The sequence below is a fragment of the Aquila chrysaetos genome, chromosome 17 (assembly GCF_900496995.4).
Source record: "Aquila chrysaetos chrysaetos chromosome 17, bAquChr1.4, whole genome shotgun sequence".
Taxonomy (NCBI): domain Eukaryota; kingdom Metazoa; phylum Chordata; class Aves; order Accipitriformes; family Accipitridae; genus Aquila; species Aquila chrysaetos.
The window spans coordinates 8,698,376-8,705,987 of NC_044020.1; the positions used below are offsets into that span (position 1 = coordinate 8,698,376).

Here is a 7,612-nt window from a genome sequence, read left to right on the forward strand (position 1 = left end):
CCCCCTGGAACAGTCTCTCTGGTGGATTGCCAGAGTCCCCAGTAAGTTTCTGGAAACATAACTTACGTGCCTGAACTTGGTCAGGAGCCATCTGCTCTCAGGGATCTGCAGGATCAGGAGTCTCAGTGCCTGGCAGGATCCCACCCAGAACTCTTTTGTACTCTTCCAAGTGAGGTGGCACCTTTCCCCACTCAAGCTGCCCCTAACCATCATCAGCTCTCGACATTTGAAGTGTCTAGGCCAGATTTTCAAACAAGCTCAGAGCCAAACTTTTCTGACTGCTTCTCTGAGACCAGATTTTCTGCGAGGCACAGCCTCCTGCACAGATATCTAACCAAGGCAAGACCCTTCCAAGCAAGGTCGGCACCCCATGTGCTGAACTGTTCAGCAAATCTGATTACTTACCATGATGCCTAATGAGGAGCTGGGCATAGGAAAATGCAGCTGCCAGCATCTAATTGCAGAACCTATCGTTACACTAGTCTCAATCTGGATCAATAGCTCTCTGCTATATGTGTGCTAGAAGGAACAAGACCAGTGAAACAAACCTCCATCAGCATTAGCAATACTATTTTACAGAGGAGACACGACTTGCCACAGTTAAAGGATGCCACAGTTGAAAACAAAGTAACGCCCCTCCAACAGCTCATGCAGCAGCATCTGCCTTATTAGTGGCACAGCACCAGTAGCAACTCACAAATCCTACTTCACGCATCACAGATAGAGCCGAACAACAACTAGCTTACCCGTCTAGCTTCCTTCCTTTTGCCTTTTACTCTGATCTTCCATCACGCATCTCAAAATCATCCATGGCCCATACCCATACTCCTAGATGAGACCTCGTCAGCGCTGCACGTGAAGCCAACTGCGTGAAGAACCCAGGGGATAGCCAGGCCCATCTGTTAGAGGTTTTCCTCTGTGTGGGTTGGTGTTTTTATTTTAACTCCCTTTGCTTCTGGGCCCCTCTCCGTCTCTCGCCCCTCCCATCTCCCCCTCTCTGCTCATGAGGACAGAGTTTCCATCCTGGCTCTGGGCCAGCACATGTATGGGCAAAGGCAGTGCTCGGGAAAAGCCATCTTCTGCTCTCTTTCATTGCATAAACACTGCCAGTTCCCAGCCCAGGAGCACAGGGCTGAGCGAGAGCTTTGGCTGCAGCGCAGGGGAACTGATGACCAGCAACTCCTGCCCGGGTTGAACACAGCAGCCTGGCCACAGGGCAACCACCTCCTCTCCTGGCCCCCCTGCTCCCAATGAGCGACCCAAGGCTTTACCCCAACCACCCACGAGTTGCTTGTCAGATTGCAAACACAGATGTATCTCATGTTCAGCAAAGGACACGTGTAACAGCACATAAAAGATAACAGGTAACATTCAAGCCAAATTCTTATTCGCACAACCAATTCCCCCCCCCCCCCAAAAAAAAAGGACCCCAAGTAAACCTGGCTGGCAGTGTCCCACCAATGGGGTGCTGACCTCACCCAAAATGTACAAGAAGGCCTCAGAGATGTACTAACTTGTAACAAGTTTAATTAGTAAAAACTGACCTTTAATCACCACTGTATTGAATCTGCTCTGCTAAATCCCTTGAACTAACAGTATGCCAGCTGCAGCTGGTTTCCCTAACCTGGGTAGGGGAAGAAGCACTGAAATAAAGAATGAAGATTATACCAGCACTCACAGCATTCATTCCACCAGGACATTACTCTCTCTAGTTTCTATCTTTCCAACTACGCTTGACTTCCCCTCAGCTTTACTGTGGGACAGTACTATTTGCAAAAAAGACAGAAATAAGGCTCTCAATATATGTTATCTGCATTAAAGAAAGGAGTCCTAGTGTTTCAAACTTGTTGCAAGGAAGATTTCTCATAAGCCCGCTTTTGGGGGTCTTTGTCGCACACATGCGGCACCCCACATTTGATCACCGAATGTTTAGGCAACATATTTACCTCAGAGCAGTACAAACCCAGGGGGTTTCAGCATAGGATTACCCTGGCCATCACATCAGGATTATCCCAAGAGCACAACCTCTGTTGGCAACTGCAACGGTAATGGGATGGAACCACATTATATGGTTTAGAGCTGCTCAGAGCCATCTCGCCACAGAAGGGACAGGACCATCATGATGGCAGAGCCCCAAGGTGTTTCAGTGCACAGGTCTATGCTGTGAGTTTGCACCGAGCTCATGGCTCATTAAAAGACATGAACTGGGGCCTTATGACTTTCACCTCATCAGTCCTATGTCTACAGACACAGAGTACTTTGACCCAATTAGGTGGCAAACCACGTAAAGGTTGGGACAGATCTTGAGTAGGGCTGGCCTACAAGACCTTAAGTATTTACTTATGTAAGACAGTGATGATGCCTTTTAGTGCTATACTGACAACAGAGACCTTGAACTGGTCCTCAGCCTGTTCTGTGCCAGACTTCCACCTGGCCCTCGCAGAGCACATGGCCCTCGGTTGAAAACCCAGGTTGTAGAGAGTCAGCGGCTCCAGAGACTCTAGCTTCTTTGTCTTAGGCACCCAACTTCAAGATCACCCAAGGCCTCTGCAGAAGCCTTCAAAAAGCACAGCCTTCATGAAGCTAGGAGCCTGCAGTTCAATCATATGGTGTACACAAAGCTGAGCACGGACACCGAGAACAAAAGTGGTCTTCACTAAAACCTGGGCTGAAACCACCACCAAACAGCATGCATATTCACACATTTCATCCTTTGCTTTCCTTTCCAGTAGTTGATAAAGCCACTTAGAGGTAAAAACCGGAGAAAAATCCCATAAGCAAGATAAGCGTGCTATTGTCCTTTCCATTGCACTTCAGAGCTACAATCAAGAAAACATTGTCTCTTCTCCAGCCTTGTCTGGGTAAAAATACGTGCTTGCAGATTGGTACCCCTCAGAGAGAACATTATTTGAGCTGTATCTAGGCAAAACTCCGCTCACTCCTTTACTGTCAGAACTTGAATGCAACAAGGAATTTCTTTCTAGCTACATCCCACTCCCTTCTTCCCTGTGGAGAGTCTTCTCAGTCCTTAAGGGACTGCTATGCAAGTTCATTAAAAGTCCTATTTCAGCATTTCCTTCACAGTAGAGGCCTCTTCCAGCCAGCTCTTGGGATCCTGCCAACAGACATATCAGACGTATCACTAGTACTTAAATCCTTCCGCTAAAAAATGCTTCCCTAAAGAGCTTATACCCCAGTTCTGGATGCCTAAGAGAGCTGATCATCACAATTAACCAGCTTCAACAAGAGCTTAAGAGAGGTTCTTCTCCGCTCTCATGGGCTTAATGGTGCACTACAGAGCCTTTTCTCCCCTTGGTCTGGCCTCCACTTAGGAAGGAGCAGCTTCAGCACAGTTCCAGTCAGGAAATAAATGTCAGGTGCTACAAAAGAAAGAGAGAACCAGCTGCCTTGGATGATGCATTCAGGGGGATCCAAAAGAACACGACACTTCTGAAATGCCCAGCATCTCTCCATGTTTAAGCATCTGGCTCTGTTGCACGAAGATCTCACTGGCAAATTTCTTAAACTTGGGGCAAGGACTGCATTTGCCTCTGTGTCCCCAGAGCGCCCAGCAAAACGGAGTTTTTAACTCCTGTCCATATGAATTAGTTATTATGGCTGATATTAAGAATAACTCAGTGGAAAAGCTCCTGCTAGATTAAGATCATCTCTGAAAACCACAGCCTTGCAGCTTATGTGGTCTTTATTTATCATCTCCTTGTCAAAATGAACATTTCTAACACATAAATACACCAGGCATGGGAGAAAGACAAGCATATTGTAAGCACTTGACAAAGGATCTAAATGCCCTTCTTGTTTTTGGAGAACAGAAAGCATCACGTGGTTGTCTCTGCAGACAAAATGTCCTAAAAGATTTCCCAAGGCAGCGAGCTGGGTACGCAACCAAAAGCAGCACTTTGGGACACTGCACATGCACTTGCGGTCTACAAGAAGTATTGTGCTTGGGGATCTGAGCTGATGAACAGGGAGCAACTTCTGCAAGGACCGTCAGAACAGGGACATGCCAAAGGCCAACCCAGGCTTCAGCGTACAACCTTCTCACCCACAGGCAAAGAGAGGTCCCAGCTGAGCCATAAATCTTTAGCCTGCTTTTTACATCCTGGGTCACTCTAGCGCCCTTTGTTTTCAGTGCTTTCTCTTCCGTTTCTCAAAGAGGCGCTGTATTACCCTGGGAAATCTTGTGGCTTTCCTCTCATTTCCATACTTAGCATTTTCAGTTGTTTCCAAGTCTGTCCCAACACGGTAGATACCCATTCTCACATGCTGAAACACTGTTTGGATTATTTAAAAAAAACCCAAACAACCAAACAAAAAAAGCCCATAAACCAACAACTAACAAACCCCACAAACACTACCGCGATGACAACAATTCAGAATACAACACAAGGGTCGAGGAAACGCATTCCTTTCCTCTGGCAGGATGCAGTAACGACTCCCTTTCTGATGGTTCAGAAATGGAGCCAGTACACTTTATTGGACTTTGCTACCACACACCAAGAATGAGTGGTCAGTAAGGTGACAGCCAACACAGAAAACAGCTTTTTAATCCACCAGAAACACCAGCAGCTCCCCTCCCAGTAGCAAATGAAAGCCCCACGGAAATCCCTCTGCCCCTGTCCTTATCCTCCCAGCTGAGCTCCAGGCTGGAGACGCTACTCTCCAAAAGCAACAACCTGCTCAAATGGCAAGTGGCCGGGAACACCTCAGGGTCAGGAACAGCTCCCATACAACTTGCTGACCTGTCCAGGAAACGAACTGTGCTCTTGTAAAGAGCATGATTAAGCACCTTGTGCTTAGCACTTACTGCCTGCTCCTGCGAGGCTCCAGTGCAGCCCCCAGCAGTCAGAAAGCTTCAATCCCCGCTAGACCATCCCTTTTCCAGCACTGGGCAACAACAGCCAGGCTCCTTGGAGACTCATAAAATCAAATCCTCTGAAAGTGTCCCAAATACACCTTGCACGGTTTACCCTACAGTTTCCATTTGACACCCTGGGACCACAGCAGCAGACAGCTGTAAACTCTTCCCTGTTCCCTTCCCAACCACTGTTCCCCTCCACCAACTCCATACCTAACCCATTAGCACGCATCATCCCTGGGTACCACAGCGGGAAGGCAAGCTGGCATTTCCTTCCCCAGGACAGGTGAATATTCTCATGGATGCCAAACAGGAATCAGAAATGCCACCCTGTTAAGCTACAGGCTGTACCCAAGTGCAGACGTTTCCTCCTGCTGAAGGCAAAGTAAAGAGAAAAGCACTCTATCCAGAGCAGAAAGAGAGAAATGCAGCGCTACGATCACAGAGGGATTCAGGGCTTTGCTGAAACTGAGGAGGACTCTTCTGCTTGCTCCAGTAGGGCCCCGGTTTCCCGCAAAGAATTTGCGTTTCCTTGTCTTTTTTGTCGCCGGAGACCAGGCAGGGCTGAGCTCACCCAGAGGCCCCATGCTGGGTGGCTGGGCTGCCTCTGCTCCTCCGCCCCGTCGCTCCCGAACCGCTTGGGTCGGCTTTTCAGCAGCTCCCCACGTCCCCTCGGCCCTTCTCCCACCCGCCCGTGGTCGAGAGCTGCTCCGGCAGCCGACCCGGCCCACCCGCACCCGGCAGGGACGGAGGGAGCAGGAGCCCTCCCCGTCCCGGCGGGAAAGCGGAGGTGGGGGGGACGGGCGAGCGGCGGAGCCCTCAGCGGCCGGGAGAGTGGGGGGGTTCGGCTCACGCCCCCCGGTTTCCGTCTCTGCAGCCGAACGCAGTACCGGGGGGAAGAAAAGCCAATTCGGTGGCTGGAGGGAAAAAGGAATTAAGAGATTTTTTGGAGCGGCACCGATCCCCCGCGCCCCGACCGCCGCCACGGGAGACGAGCGGTCTGCAGGCGGCGGCAGGCTGCCTCCCGGCACCTCTGCCCGCTCTCCCCCGGTAACGCCGCGCCGCTGCCGCTGCCCCGGCCCCGCCACGGGCCCCCCTCCGCGCCCCCCCCCCCCTACCTTCCTCGGTGGCGGCGGGGGTGGGGGGCCGTGTCCTGGCATGGCGGCGGCGCCCGGCGCCAGGCTGGCGGCGTGCGGACGCGCGGCTGGGGGCTCCCCGCCCGCCGCGCCATGCAGCGCCGCGCCGCTCCTGCCGCCGCCCCCCGCCGGCACCGGCCCCGGCCCCGGCCCCGGCCGCCCTCCGGCGGGAGCACCGCCCCGCCCCGCCCCGCCGCCATGGCAACCGCCCCCGCCCCCCCCCCCGGGGAATACCGCGTCCTGCGCTGCCGGCCGGCCGGCGTCCACCCCGGGCGGTGGGACGGCAGGCAATGCCGGGGCGGGGGGGTGCACGGCGGGGAAGGGGGCTGCACGGAGGTGAGGGGGGCTGCCGGTGGCAGGGCCAGAAATTAAAAAAAGGGACGAGGTGCGCAAGACGCCTTTCCGGTTACAAACAGAAATATCCGAGGGAAAGCAGAAAGTCCCTACTTGCTACCAAACCAGCGCCAGTTACTCCCAACAGCTTCCCGCTGCTGAAGGAACCTGTCGCGGCATCTGATCAGCTCGCAGACGCTTCACGGGAAAGCAGCTGGCCAGGAAAGCCTCAAGCCTGAGGAGGGATTTCCATCAGCTGATCCGTTCACCTGCGCGGGGCCATAATCCAGCTCCCTGTTGGTACAGAGATTTGTTTGGTCAGAGCTACCCGTTAAAGCGAGGGAGGGATCCGGATTGGAAAGTGGATTAATTCTCCCTACAGGCTTTTGGTGCCTGGGGTACATTAAAAATATCAGAAAAGGGATTTTGTTTTCCTCTTAGTAGAAGTATGCAGTTACTGACACACACCCAAAGCTGGGAGCCAACCAAACTCCCAGTGTGAAAGGCCACAGCTCGCTGCAGGAGACAGTAGCTTTGCTGGACAGCCGCGATAGCAACACGAGTTGCAGCATCACCTTTGTGGTGCCTGTCCCCTAAAACACACTCTTTGACGGGTTCCGGTCACATACACAAAAGCTTCCAAAAGGGAGAGACAGATGATGTTGTCATCAGCTGCATCCTCAGCAGCGGGTGCATTAGTTTCGATTTATAAAAGGCATGTGTCCTTTGCAAAGGAAATGAGCAATTTGCTGTAGCTGTGTAATTATGAATGAGGTTAATAGATTGCCAGCTGACTCAGGACTAAGCAGGAGACCCAGCACTGCCATCAGCTGCCCTTCTGTGGAGCAGAAAGCCCAAGGTTCAGAGCGAGCCTGGAAGATGAAACGACTCATTAGCTCTCCTGAACCACCATCATCACCTCAGCAGGCTTTTGCTTTTAATTTTAATTTCTTTTATTAGCAGTGATGCACCATCATGTGCCCCCAGATACTTCTATTACTCAAAGCACTGACTCATTAATAGCCCACTAAGGAAACCACTAATGATCGCAACACTTCACCTGCCAACACCAGGCTACCACTAGAAAGTCCTCGGCTTTTGCTTAAGAATAAAAAAGTCATCACCAGCTTTGGAAAAAAAAAGGAGAGGCAGCTGCCACCTTGCAATGGCTGAAGTAACCCCACATGTGCCAGCCCCCTCATTTCACCTGTAGCTTGATCCACCACACCGGTAGGCTCCAAACCAAGATGGCAAGAGCCCACTTCAA

The 7,612-nt window shown here is 51.7% G+C and overlaps 1 protein-coding gene across 1 annotated transcript in view; it reads right to left on the reverse strand.

The window, feature by feature from the left end:
- DENND2A (DENN domain containing 2A) overlaps positions 1 to 6,098 on the reverse strand; it is a 61,622-nt gene extending 55,524 nt beyond the window's left edge. The window contains exon 1 of the mRNA XM_030040808.2: positions 5,995 to 6,098. The gene's annotated coding sequence lies outside the window, so the exon portion shown is untranslated. The remainder of the gene's footprint in view (positions 1 to 5,994) is intronic.
- Between the last annotated feature and the right edge of the window lie 1,514 nt (positions 6,099 to 7,612).